Source organism: Giraffa tippelskirchi, chromosome 1 (assembly GCF_054371585.1).
Source record: "Giraffa tippelskirchi isolate mGirTip1 chromosome 1, T2T-mGirTip1v1.2.pri, whole genome shotgun sequence".
NCBI lineage: Eukaryota > Metazoa > Chordata > Mammalia > Artiodactyla > Giraffidae > Giraffa > Giraffa tippelskirchi.
The window spans coordinates 136,365,841-136,380,592 of NC_137275.1; the positions used below are offsets into that span (position 1 = coordinate 136,365,841).

General features: G+C 39.2%; 1 protein-coding gene across 10 annotated transcripts in view; it reads left to right on the plus strand.

Moving 5' to 3' along the window:
* Window positions 1–14,752, plus strand: part of LINGO2 (leucine rich repeat and Ig domain containing 2) — a 1,356,204-nt gene that overhangs the window by 1,281,293 nt on the left and 60,159 nt on the right. For 6 of the 10 annotated variants that reach the window (XM_081497635.1, XM_081497668.1, XM_081497640.1 and 3 more), the window contains exon 1: window positions 14,002–14,193. The exons of the other annotated variants lie outside the window; for them this stretch is intronic. The gene's annotated coding sequence lies outside the window, so the exon portion shown is untranslated. Of the gene's footprint in view, window positions 1–14,001; window positions 14,194–14,752 lie in introns of those variants that run through there. 10 annotated transcript variants of the gene reach the window in all.

Below are 14,752 nucleotides of genomic sequence, written 5' to 3' on the forward strand. Positions count from 1 at the left end.
GGTGTTCTATGTTGGATATGTTGTGGCCACTGTTTATAGTAGCTAAATTCTTAATTCAAGAGGACCACTCTCAATTCCCGTCTCCTGGATATACAGGAAACTGCTCAAGGGCGGGGCCAGGATGTTAGCTGCTATCTACTAAAGAGGTGCTGTGTGTTTGTCATGGTGCTAAGTTTTTTACACACATTCTTCATGTTTAACCCTGGCGGATACTTTGTGGAAAGGAATTTATTTTCTCCATTTGAAAGAGGAGGAACAGACTCAGAAAGACTAAATAACTCCCCCAAGCTCACATGGCACAGAAAATGGTGGAATGTGGGTTGTCTGACTCCATCTGTAGTACCAGGCTGCTTCTCACCTTATTCCCTGTGTCCCATTCATGCTTGATTCCCCAGAATGTTTCAGCTCCCTGCACATAATAAATTAGTTTTCTGTGATTATATGTATCTCAAACTGGCACCAACATATTCTGTATTCTGGCAGTCCACGTAATTTTAGGCAACATTTGGACTACTAATGTGGGAGACCTGGGTTCAGTCCCTGGGTTAGGGAGATCCCCTAGGGAAGGGAAAGACTACCCACTCCAGTATTCTGGCCTGGAGAATTCCATGGACTGTATAATCCATGGGGTCACAAAGAGCTGGACAGAACTGAGCGACTTTCACTTTCACTTTTCTGTTCGCTATAGCATGGTACTTAAGATCATGAACTTTGATCACCAAATGTCTGGATTTGAATCCTGGAGTCACCACATGTAAGACCTTGGACACACAACTTAACTTCTCTGTGCCTCAATTTTCTTATCTGTAAAATGGGGGTGCTTGTTATAAGGATTAAATAAACTGATATGTATAAAGTGATTAAAAGATCTGGCTTAGAGTAACCCAGGTTAAGTGCCTTCTAGGATTATTGTGTTCTACAGAAGGAAAAAGCTGGTGTTCAGCTTTCTGTTCAGTAATGTTTTATGATGCAACAAATAATTGTTGCATCATAGTGGGTCAAGTGTATATTAGTTAGACAAGGCTAGCATGGTGCTTGCTTCCATGAAGCTGATAGCCTGTCAGGAATGATAGGCAATTAGGTAAATGCCATGGGAAGTCTTATGCTGAATTGGAGCAGGTGGGCAGGAAGTCTAGATAGTGAAAAACCTTGAATGCTGATCTCTCCAGCAAGATTTTAGATCAAGGCAGGGATGATCATGATGGCTTCTGAAGCACTCAATACTGGCAGTAAAGTCAATGAGGGATTCAAAGCCCAGGTAGCAGGGCCAAGAAAATGATTAGGATATGGTTATAATAGGCTGAGGGCTTCCCAGGTGGCTCAGTGGTATAGAATTCACCTGCCAATGCAGGAGACGTGGGTTCAGTCCATGAGTTGGGAAGATCCCCTAGAGAAGGAAATGGCAACCCACTCCAGTATTCTTGCCTGGAGAATCCCATGGACAGAGGAGTCTAGCAGGCTACAGTCCATGGGGTCGCAAAGAGTCAGACACAACTGAGTGTGCATAGGCAGCAGTGTAATAGTCCAAAGGTCACATTATAATGTCCCCATGTAGAAAGGGAGGAAGAGAGCTGTGAAGGGGATCCTGCAAAGGAAGAAGCAAAAGGATTAACTGACTTAGGAACAAAGTATAAAGGACTGCTTCAAGACCTCCAGCTGGTTAGTTGCAGAGATGGATCCAGAATGCACATCTCCTCACTCAGGGTTTCCCATGGTAAGAATGCATTTGTGGAAAAAGTGAAGTGTTAGTTGCTCAGTCATGTCCAAATCTTTGTGACCAAATGGACTGTAGCCTGCCAGGTTCTTCTGTCCATGGAATTCTCCAGGCAAGAATACTGGAGTGGGTTGCATTCCCTTCTCCAGGGAATCATCCTGATCCAGGGATCAAACCCGAATCTCCCACATTGCATGAAGATTCTTTATCATCTGAGCTACCAGGGGAGCCCACATTTGCGGAAGGGCTTCCCTATACTGTGTGGTTCTCAAAGTGTTGTTCCAGCACCATCCAGGAACTCATTAGAAATGCAAAGTCTTGGGTCCCACCCCCATGCATCAGAGCTAGTAGGGGCCAGGCAATCTGTGCCTTAACCAGCTGCCCAGGTGGTCATGATGTCCTAAAAGTCTGAGAACCACTGCCCTTATTCATTTCTTCCTACAGCAACTATTTATCAAGGATTATATCCCCAGAGGCTACATTTGTGAATCAGAGTCCAGGTACCCTTAAGGAGTTTGCAGTCCTTAAGGACACTCCTCAAAATTTCAAATAATCAAACAATTACAGGGGCTTCCCTGGTGACTCAGCCATAAAGAATCCACCTGCAATGCACGAGATGATCCCTGGGTTGGGAAGATCCCCTGGAGAAGGAAATAGCAACCGACTCTAGTGTTCTTGCCTGGAGAATCCCATGGACAGAGGAGCCTGGAGAGCCACAGTCCATGGGGTTGCAGAGAGTCCGGCACGACTTAGTGACCGAACAACAAGGACACCCTCAAAATTTCAAATAATCAAACAATTACAGAAGCAAAATTGTGCATGGGCACATTTAACAGGAGAACTTAAACTTGCCAGAGTAAATAGAAAGATTTTCCTTACGATGAATTTTTGCAGTGAGAGCAAGAGTTTTTTGGGTTAAAGCCTGCAGTTATAGACAAAGTGAAAGAAGGCCTGAGTAGCTGCAGCATAGTTACGAAGGGCAGGGGGAAGCTTGCTGAGGATGAAGCATAAGCAGAGACCTGAACACGCAGGCATGTTGGCCTTGGGATGAAGCCTTGTGAAATGGAAAACCCAGGGAGAGGAGGAGCTTGATGAGATTTGCGCTTTTAAAAGACCACTCCAACTCTCCTTGTGTAGCTTATACTTAATACCATTGTAATCTTCACAGGTATAAATTCAGCCATCCTGAGCTGTTCCCCTGAAACCCATAGGAGTCTCCAATTTGTCCAGCCCTCTGCCTTTTGGGCAGGAAGCCCAGCCCTGATGCTTCCCGTCAAATCTGTGTACTTTCTGACCCTAAAATTCTCCCAACTAGTTCAAAAGCAGCCATTAAGTTTGAGTTTTCAACTGGCCTCCAGCCATGAAACCACCAAGAGTTTCAATTTAATTTTCCATTCATGCCCATTCACACCTTGACTCCTTTTGAGAAAAACCAACTATTAATACTGATAATAAACTCATTTTATGCTTTGGAAGGAAAGAAAATGCTCAACTGAATTCACCATTAAATACATTCCTCTCATGATGGAGCCTACATTTAAGTCAGGCTCCTATCAGTTGAGAAAAGAGTGTCCACTGAGGTATGAAATGTTTATTGTAGCTGGTTCCTGCAAGTGCTGCCAAGAGAAAGATAGTATTTTCAATGACCAAAAGCCGCAATGCACAGGACATGAATTATGTATGCCTGTCTCTAAAACAAATCAGCATAAATTATCCCATAGGGCAGACTGTAGGAATTGAGGGCCCCTGAGAGATATATGTTGTCTTGGTCTTCTTGGTGTCAGAAACCTTGGGATGAGAAAGTAGTGACTGAATGAGATTCCAAATCACAACCTTATGATATTTAAGGGGGGGAGGTCATTAGGAATGAGCAGTGCCCTGCATTTCTGAGCATCATCTGTCAAGGAATGAGTAATCAACATGTCATTATTATTCTCATCAGCCCTAAGCATGAGAGTAAATTGAGTGAAAAAAATCTTCACATTATGTGAAATGATTACTGCCTTGGAGCCATCATAAACAATGATCTTGCCCTAGTGCTAGGCAGAAAAACAAATGATGGCTGCCCACTGCTGGTGCAATACCATATTCATTGCTAGATTTTATACCATCAACCAAGCCATCTCGCAAGGGCCTGATTTAATGATTAGGGCTGGGAGAGTATTGCTCAATCCCCCTGTTAGTTGCAACCTTTGGCTCCACGTTGGGGACATTGGCTGCCTTGCACAAGCCTTCTCTCTTCCACTCAAGTTTATATTCGCCACTTGGCTCCCCAGAACAATGAGGAAGTCCATAAAAGGGCTATGACTGTGGAACATGGGTACACACTTGTTGCTTTCAAATGTTAGCTAGTCAACCAGACTCCGGGCAGACAAGAAGCAGCAGGAGACACAATAAAAATGAAGGCATTGTCAGAGGAGGCTCTGAACTTCCCAGGGAGTAAGGCTGGAGATTAGTGAAGTATGTGCATGGGCTCTGTGCTGGTGGTCTAGTTCTATCAAATCCTCATCAGGGTGGAGAGATTCTGAGGGTAGATCTGAATGTACCCAGCAAACCAGGCTGGGAAGAGCCACTAGACAGTTTTGTAGGATGGCTATAATTGGCAAGTTCAGGTTTAGATCTCTCTTGCTGTCAGCCCACAGGGCACCTCTGTACAAGTTAAATGCCATCCTTTCTTGCCTCCTAGGACGGATGTCCTTGTGTAGAGTGCACAGTTCACAACTGTAGACAGTAGTGCTTAAAACACTTCAATGTTTAAAATCATGTAGTTTTGTTCATAAGATATTACTGGTGCCGGTATACCCGGCAATCTTGATTCCAGCTTGAGCTTCATGCTGCCTGGCATTTTGCATGATGTATTCTGCATATAAATTAAATAACCAGGGTGACGACATACAGCCTTGATGCACTCTTTTCCCAATTTTGAACCAGTCCATTGTTCCATGTCCAGTTCTTATTGTTGCTTCTTGACCTGCATACAGGTTTCTCAGGTGTCAGGTAAGATGGTCTGGTATTCTCATCTCTTGAAGAATTTTCCAGTTTGTTGTGATCCACACAGTCAAAGGCTTTAGGGTAGTCAATAAAGCAGACGTAGATGTTTTTCTGAAATCCTTTTTCTTTTTCTATGATCCAACAGATCTTGGCAATTTGATCTCTGGTTCCTCCACTTTTTCTGAATCCAGCTTATACATCTGGAAGTTCTTGGATTTTGAGCATTACCTTGCTAGCATGTGAAATGAGTGCTGCTGTGTGGTAGTTTAAACATTCATTGGCATTGCCCTTCTTTGGGATCAGAATTAAAACTGACTTTTTCCAGTCTTCTGACCACTTCTGAGTTTTCCAAATTTACTGCCATATTGAGTGCAGCACTTTAACAGCATCATCGCTTAGGATTTGAAATTGCTCAGCTGGAATTAGACTGGACAAGCCAAAGAAATAATCAATGCAGTTAAAGATTTGAAGTCCATAATAATGTAAGTTTTTACAAAATGTTTATTATTTTTGTATTGTTAGATAAAAATAATTTATGGAAGAAAACTTAGAAAGTATAGACAAGCAAAAAGTAGATAAATTAGAAACCTGTCATAACTCTACCACATCAATATAAACCCTGTTATTTTTTTTTACTTTGTAAGCACTGTTGCTGGGATTTCTTTGGCATTCGGATTAAATATGTCTGATTATATTATTTGTCACTCATAATATTCTTTGTCATTGCCTTCAGTTTGTTTAATAGATGAGTTTTGTATTTCACCAAAAAGAGTAGAAAGGAGCAAATCAAGGTTCTGTTTTTCCTCTGTTTTCTCCCATAGTTGTTTTTTTAAAAAAAATTAATTTATTTTAATTGGAGGCTAATTAAAATTTTGTAGTGGTTTTTGCTATACATTGACATGAATCAGCCATGGGGGTACATATGTTCCCCATCCTGAACCCCCCTCCCACTTCCCTCCCCACCCCATCCCTCAGGGGCATCCCAGTGCACTGGCCCTGAGCTCCCTGTCTCATGCATCAAACCTGGACTAGCGATCTATTTCACATATGGTAATATACATGTTTCAATGCTATTCTCTCAAATTATCCCACCCTCACCTCCCATAGTTCTTTACCCAGTGCTCCCTAGCCATACTGAGCTTTGGTTTGCTCATCCATTGCTGAATAATGGAAAAAATAATTTCCCTGGGTTTCATAAGATGGAGACTGATATTTTTCAACAGAAGAGCTTCTGCCTCTGATTGGAAATGTCATGTTTATTGATACACATCACGTTCTTTCTGTTCCCAGATAACATGTCTAAGAATTAAACCTTTCTTTCAGAGCATCAAAGTAGCCTAGGGGATAAGAGTGTTTGCATCTCACAATGGACCTCAGATAATCTGGTGAAAATATTGCTCAATAGTGGGAACTTCATCAGAAATCTTGAAGGTAATGGCAGGCTTTTTCTCACCGTGCTGCCTAAGCCCCTACCATTGGTTCTACTGGCAGGTTTTAATATACTTTTAGATCCCATTTGGAACCTAAAGCAGTAACCCTAAGATTATTATCCATAGATATTAGCAGGAATGCTAAGAAAACAGGAAATTAGAATGAGGAAATGAAGGTCATTGGTCACAAAATTAAGTTCAAATATTACTTCCCTGAGGAAGCCTTCTCTGAACTTCAGGAAAAAAATATATTCCCCTGAAATATCCCTGATGTCTTTTGGCGGAGGTAGTGGGGGGTTTCTTTTCTTTTCCCTTGAAAATGGCTAACAGTTTCTACTTAAATACTTGTGTGATCATTTGGCTTCTTCTATTGTGATTATTGGACTTCTTCAGAGTCCAGTTTGCTCACCATTAAATCCCAAACACTCAGTTTGTCCTGTGTAGTTGGATCCAATATATATTTGTTAACTGAAGTAATGAATGAATGAAAACTAAGAGATCAAGATTTCTTCACATCTCATCTCTCATCCTAGCATAGTTTGGGAAGTTGGGATCATCATCTAAATGATGGCTCCTCTGAGAATAGAAAAGGTACGAAGACAAGCTCCAGTTTTGTGATTATTGCTGTGAAATTGCATATTACTTGTGAAAATGCCTAATCTGACTTACTCTGTTGATTAAAAGCAAAGCTACTCTACTCTGCCCTCTCATGGTCATGATCTCTGGTGGAAAAAATTCTGTTTAGTATAAAATTTTCAATACATTATTGCCTCATTTGTCCTATACACTTTTATAATTAAAAATTTCAATAATTCTCCATTAAAAATTGTGGACTCCAAGTGTACACATAGTTATATGAATATTAACACACACAACAAATACAACTACCATCACAGACAAAAGTATGTCATGGGGATTTTTCAAAGTCAGACTTTCTCAACACATACAATTACCATGTGATCCAACAATCCAATGTCTAGGAATTTATTATGGGCTTCCGTGGTGGCACAGATGGTAAAGAATCTGCCTACAGTGCAGTAGACCCGGGTTCGATCCTGAGAAATGAAAATTTATGTTCACATAAAAACTAGTACTGAAATGTTTGTAGCAGCATCATTCATAATCATCAGAAACTTTAAAAAGTAAAATATTACCATAAAGTAAATGCTACCTTTGTTGTATTCTACTTCTTTTCTTTCCCAGCATAAAACTAGAATATTCACTAGAATATTAGTTAAAGTGACTTTATCATTTCTCATTCTCCCAGCTTTTACTAATAGTAGGATGGTTAGGAGTGCCATTAAATTGATGTAATTCAAGGCACTTGAGTGCAGTTAGATAATATTCTGATATTCTTCTGTGCTCCACTCTGGGTGCCTGAACATGTATGAAGAGGACTAATGGATCAGTGGCAGAAATTCTCAAAGCACTAAGTGGCACTTGTATCAAGAGACTATTATGCAATTATAAATTAAAAACCATTCGTCATTGGAATTTTTGTCACTTTTTCCCCCTTTCATGAGTGTTATTTTCTTCTAGCTCAATAGACTAATTCTAAAGAATAATTTAATTTTTCAAATGCTCAGGGACACCAACTGTGTTCATGTGGTTTTACAAATGATTTAATAAAGACTTCAGATTAATTTGCTATAATTTCTGGGTGGCAACCACATCCCACATGGAGGTGGTGAGGAAGTTACACATTCTAGAAATGATGACTAACATGTGAGCTTGCAAGAGGTCAAGGCATGAAATCTTCACTCCAGAAATAGCAGGGCAGAATACCAGAGTGTGTACCTCTTCATCTTATCAGTGTAACTAGTTTCAGTTCTTCCTGGAAATTGAAGAAAGAATTGAAAAGAAAATAAGGGCGGTGAATATCCCATTCTTTAGCTATAAATATTCTTGAGTGTGTGTGCTAAGTTGCTTTAGTTGTGTCTGAGCTAAGTTACTTTAATCATATCTGACTCTTTGAGCCCCTATGGACTATAGCCCACCAGGCTCCTCTGTCCATGGGATTCTTTAAGCAAGAATACTGGAGTGGGTTGTCACGCCCTCCTTCAGGGGATCTTCCCAACCTAGGGATCGAACCCACATCTCTTTTGTCTACTGCATTGGCAGGTGGGTTCTTGGGTGCTTGAGGATGTGCAGGCCAACTCAAGAAGAGACTGCATGAAGAGGCTCTAGACACTTCACCCGCATTTGAACTGGGAAACTGGGTTTTTCTCTGCTTTCTACATTGAACTTCCATGTCAGATTTTACTCATCAAGTTTTGCCAAGTTGCTGACTCAGTTCTGTTACAGCTCAGACAAACTGCCTCCCTACAAGTCATGTATGCTTAACTTTTTAAAATATTAGAACAATTTGGTCAATTGTTGAATATACATACACTTAAGTGTACAACTCAGTGTTTTTAGAATATTCATAGAGCTGTACAGTCATCACCACAATCAATTTTAGAACATTTATCACCCCCATGGGGCTTCCCAGGTGGTGCTAGTGGTTAAGAACCTGCCTGCCAATGCCAGAGACGTAGAAGATGTGGGTTTGAGACCTGGGACAAGAAGATACCCTGGAGAAGGAAATGACAATCCACTCCAGTATTCATGCTTAGAGAATCCCATGGATAGATGAGCCTGGCAGTCTACGTTCCATAGGGTCACAAAGAGCCTGACACGACTGAAGCAGCTTAGCATTTCACCCCCCAAGGAAACCCTGTACACTTTGGCTCTCATCCTCCTATTTATTCCCCTCATGCCTCAGCCCCTTTTCAGCTACAAATTGACTTTCTGCCACTGGTAGACATTTTATATACATGGAATCATGGAATACATGATATTTTGTGATTAATTTATGTCACATTTACAAGGTTTATTATGTAACATAGATCAAAATTTCATCTATTTTTATCGCCAAAAATAATTTTATATAGATATATTTTTTCATTCATCAGTTGATGGGCATTTGGGTTTCTGCTTTTCTACTTTTGGCTACCATGAATACTGGTACTATGAGTATTTACATACAGGTTTTTGTGTGGAAAGACATTTTCTCTTGAGTATAACCCTAGGAATGGAATTTCTGAATCATATGGTATATCTATATAACAGCAACCCTTTGAAGAACTGCTTAACTATTTTCCAAAGAATCTGCACTATTGTATATCCCCACCAACTATGTATGAGGGCTCCCTCATCATTGCCCATTTTTATTGTCTGTCTTTATTATTACAACCATCCCAGTGGGTGTGAAGTGGTATTTCATTATGATTTTTATTTGTCTTTCCTGATGGCTAATGATGTTGAGCATTCTTTCATATACATAGTGGTCATTTTTATATCTTCTTGTAGAAGTGTCTATTAAAATTGTCCTTTTTTAATTGGGTTATTTATCTTTGATTAATGAGTTATGAGAGTTCTCTATATAGTCTAGATTAAATACATATCAGATACATATGATTTACCAATGTTTTCACCCATTCTTTGGGTTGCCTTTTCACTTTCTTCATGATATTGTTTGTGGCACAAAAGGTTTTCATTTTAATGGAGTACAATTTATGTTTTTCATTACTTGTGCTTTTTAGTGTTGTAACCAAGGAGACTTTATTTAACCCAGGATCATTATGATTTAATCCTATGTTTTCTTCTAAGAGTTTTATAGTTTTAGAACTTAAACTTAGATCTATGATCCATTTGAGTTAACTTCTGCATATGGCTATCCAATTGTGCCAGGGTTATTTGTTGAAAAATCTATTATTTTCCCTTTGAATTATCTTGACACTTTGTAAAAAATTGGTAACTGTAGATATAAGAATTTATTTTTGGACTCTCAGTACTATGACATTGGTCTATCTGTCTATCTTAATGTGAGTACCACAATGTTTGTCTCCTGTTACTCTGTAATAAGTTTTAAAATCAGGAAGTAAGTCTTCAAACTTTATTCTTCTTTTTCAAGATTAGTTTGGCTACTTGTGCCCCTTGAATTTTAAGATCAACTTTTCTATTAAGTATTATATTCTTGATGGTCTTGCAAATGGAATTGTTTTCTTAATTCCATTTCCAGATTTTCACTGCTAATGCATAAAAATATAACTGATATAGACAGAAAGAAAGAAAGAAGGCATATCCTTAATCCTTGATGAACTCATTTATTAATTCTAGTATTTTAAGTGAATTTCCTTAGGTTTTCTATATGCAAGATTATATCTTTGACAAAGAGAGGTTTACTTCTTTTGTAATCTATATGCCTTTTGTTTCTTTTTCTTGCCTAAAATTGCCCTAGGTAGAAACTCCAGTACAATTTGAATAGTAGTGAAAGTCAAATTATACTTAACTTTGATATGTTTACTGTGATTTGGTATGTATACATATATTTGATATGTATACTCTGCCCTCCTGATTATGTTTGCATAAGTTACAATATGTGTGCTCAATTGCTCACTCATGTCTGGTCTGACTCTTCAACCCCATGAACTGTAGCCCACCAGACTCCTCTGTCCATGGGATTTCTCATGCAAGAATACTGGAGTGGGTCGCCATTTCCTTCTCCAAGGAGGTTACATTATATACTAGACATATTATTTGTCATCTATATGCATAAGATAGAAAGATAAATGCATATTTTGTAAGAGCAGGTAAGTTATGGCTACAGGGTAGGTGAATAGCAGAACACTGAGAAGTATGGTAAGTAAATTAGGTTAATTTTAGTATTTTCCATCATTTCACAACTCAAAATAATCCTTTTGAGTTTCTCTCTGCTTTGTTGCTTTTTGAAGAAAGTATGCCCACTTCTACAGGCCTCTGTTGAGAGTAGGGTGGGATAATTTTCCTGACAGATGTCAGGAAAGCTGGTAGCAGTGTTAAAAGAAATAATAAAAGACCTTGATTTCAAAATAAAAATGGTTATTCAGTAAACATTCATTGAGCATCTTCACTGTCCAAGCTCCTAGGAATACGTTGCATGAATGTTATAAGCAGAGAAAGAGTCCACCTGCTGAGCCTTTTGGACCTTAGCCTGCTGTTGATACAGTGGAAGGAAGACCAAACCAGGAGCCAGAAAACCTGGTCTATAATCTTGATTTGTTTTGACTTTTTACTTAAATGTTCTTCTCACCCAAAGAACAGAAATTGATGTAGTTTTCCGTCCAACCATCAGAGGGTCGTTACGAAAGTAAGATGTGATCATTTTTATATTCAGGAAATATTTAGGAAACCATACATTGCTCTGCAACTTTCATGTATGCAGTTTCAGTTGTACAGACTCTTAATAGGTATGAGTTAATTTGTGGGAAATTAACTATAAAAACGATAAGATCATTTACTTTCTCTTTTTTTCCCAACGCATTTTTTGTTCTATTCTTAAGGGTATCTAGTGACAGAGAGAGAGTCCACCCAGGACATTTCAGTTTAACCCTCAATAGAGCCATTTCAGTACTCCAGAAATAAAGATAAGTGGGGTTACTTTTTGGGTGTGGGGGGGAATAATTAAAAGGACATCTCCACAGTCAGGTTTACTCCTCATTTTTGGTGTAGTAGTCTCAAGGCTGTTTGCTAGTAGACAGTTTCTTTGCTTTTCTCATTCATGGCTCTGCATTTTTTGTCTTTCTGGTCTACCTATTCTACCAATGCAATTGTTTTCAATTCTTCTATAAGCATTTTCTAAGGTTCCAGTTATTGTTGTGCATGTCATCATTTCCTGGCTTTTGGGCCTCATTGTGATGAAGACAATGAGACCCAGGACCAGAGACTCTAGATTTCACATCTATTTTTAGGTTAAGAAATTGGGCTAGATGACCTGCTTCCAAGATTTTTTTGTTCTAAGATCTCTTCAGTCTATGAGAGTCTGTTATTCTCTGTGTGAATTTGTTTGAAAAAGGAGTTCTTGGTTTTGAAGAAGAATTTAACTGCAAACTAATAGACTAGTGAAATTCGAGTTTGCTATACAAGTCACAAGAGGGCAGGTGTCTTGTCTGTTTGTTCACTTCAGCATCCCTAGCACTTAGTCCAGTGCCTGACACTTGGCAGGTGTTCAATAAATAATTATTGCAGTGAATGAATGAGTGAATGAATGAAATGAATGAGACTAGCTCAGTAGCTCAGTAAGATCAGTGGCTCTCTAAATTTGCTCAATCCTAAATACCTGTTAGACTTTGCCATCAGTTTCAGTGGAAGGCATTTCTGAGATATAGAACTATGGAGGATGATGGTGATAAACCATTTTAGCCTTCTTTGGTCTGCTAGTTATCTCCTGAACTGAGTTTATCTCCTGATGCCTCGAAATTTTCATTTCAGACAAGATGCCCTAAAGAAATAACACATAGTAGGAATGTTCCCTAAGATAGTTTTCATCTTTTCTTGAGAAATCATTGTAGACCTACTGGGGCAAAAGAAACTGTCATTAAAAGGATCTGTTGGAATTCAGATACATCATCAATTTCATGATTAAAATTGCATTTCATGGACAACTTGTATTTCATAATAAAACTGAAATCTCACTGGGCCTGGAGTTGAGCTTATGTTCTATTTTTTAGAGTTCTGATCTAATGCAGACCATTTTCTACAGTTCTATAAATTTTTCATCTTGGCATTCAATGGCAGAATATAAGCCATTATAAATTATTTCAATCCCAAATCATTTGTAAAAGCAATCTCCTCACAATTCCTCTCTTTCATAGCCTCTCTTTATTTTGATCTCTGGTAAAGATTATTTTTTTTAAATCTTAGGTAAGAATTTCTTCCTTTTAATTCTCAAAAGGTCCATGTTTTCTGTGCCTTTTCCCCGCATTTAAAATTGATTTTGTGACTGTGTTTCAATTGTGCAGTTTCCTGTTTTGATTAATAGTTGTTTGCAAAGAATATAATCTGTCCTTATGCTTTTTGCCTCCCTTTACTCTCCCAGAAGAAGCTTTGCATGGCTAGCAAAACTCTCCAGATAACACTGGAAATAAATCTTAATGTCTTTGCCCGTGATAGTCCTAGACCTTATCATCCTTTTTTTTTTTTTTAACCCCAGTGATACTTGCTTATCAGTACATGTAGTCCCTATTCAAATGGTTATGATACCACTGGGGTTTACATCTCTAGGAAGACAGGAAGTGCAGTCCACTGAATCCATTCTTAATAGCTTTAACAGAAATCTCACAAAGAAGGAATACTGGGCTGGACTGACTATCTCAGAATAATAAGGCCATCTATGCATTTTGGATGCTTTTTCAAGAAGATATTTTTTCCTCTTTTTTGACTTGTCTGCCCTGGAGAGGTAGGGATTTGCAAAATGTATTTCTGTCAAAGCTATAATCAAAATAAGAGATTATGTATTAAAAATATATCAAAAATAATGTATTCAAAATATATCCAACTTGCTGTAATTTTACTCCCCTCAGAAGCTGAAGAGAATCTCAGTCAAAAATCATCCAAACATAACACATGCAAAATATACAGGCCTACAGCCCAGTGGGACATTTGGGAGCAGCCACAGTCTTTGAGGACTTCCTCGGTGGTGCTAGTGGTAATGCATCCACCTGCAATGCAGCAGACTTAGGTTTGATCCCTGGGTAGGGAAGACTCCCTGGAGAAGGAAATGACAACTGGCTTCAGTGTTCTTGCCTGGAGAATTCCATGGACAGAGGAGCCTGGTGAGCTACAGTCCATGGAGTCACAGAGAGTTGGACACAACTGAGCAACCAAATACACACATTCTTTTAATAAAACTTTGGGAAGAAGTAAAGACTGAACTTTCTATGAATTGCAAGAGAAAGGGAGAGAGAAGAGAAAGGACCTGAGGGACATTCTAGAACCTTCCATTTGTTCTGACATCACCTCAGAGAAGTTGAGATGCACAGGATATGATTATTCCCTCATCAGGCCAGGATTAAAAAGCACAGCAATCAAATTGCCTTAGATTGAAATGGCTACCTATTTTCTAAACGTCTAATATGTCCATGGTGGACACAGAACTTTATAGACCAGTGGGAAATGCCTGACCTGCCTATCTGACTGACCACTGAATTTGTATGATCTCAGGTTTTTACTTTTGGGAAAGTGAAAAAGTTTACCCAGGTGAGTCATGTGCTATTGGAAAGTGAAAGTGTTAGTGGCTCAGTCATGTCCAACGCTTTGTGACCCCAAAGACTGTAGCCCACCAGGTCATCTGTCCATGAAATTCTCTAGGCAAGAATACTGAGTGGGAGCCATTCCCTTCTCCAGGGGATCTTCCTGAGCCAGGGATTGAACCTGAGTCTCACGCATTGTAGGCAGAGCCACAATGGCTTTACCATCTGAGCCACCAGAGAAGTCCCTTATGCTATTGGGCAAATCGTTAAACTTTTTCTTTTTGCGGGGGAGGGAACCACAGCAACCAGTAACTGGCCTCTTTCAGAAACACTGCCTATTTCTGTACATGACGGAAATTCGCTCTTAGCTGACAAAGGCAGCCTAACTGCATGTGTCTAAGAACACAAGCCTCCCATATCCGTACCTACTCTGTATTTTTGGACTTCTTGATGGTTTCAGAAATCAAGTCAGATAAAAACCCAAACCTGTTTTCAGAAAGAACTCCTGGTATGTACATACCTGCTCCTCAGACCCAGAGGCCCCTGATGTATTAAGCATGATTCCT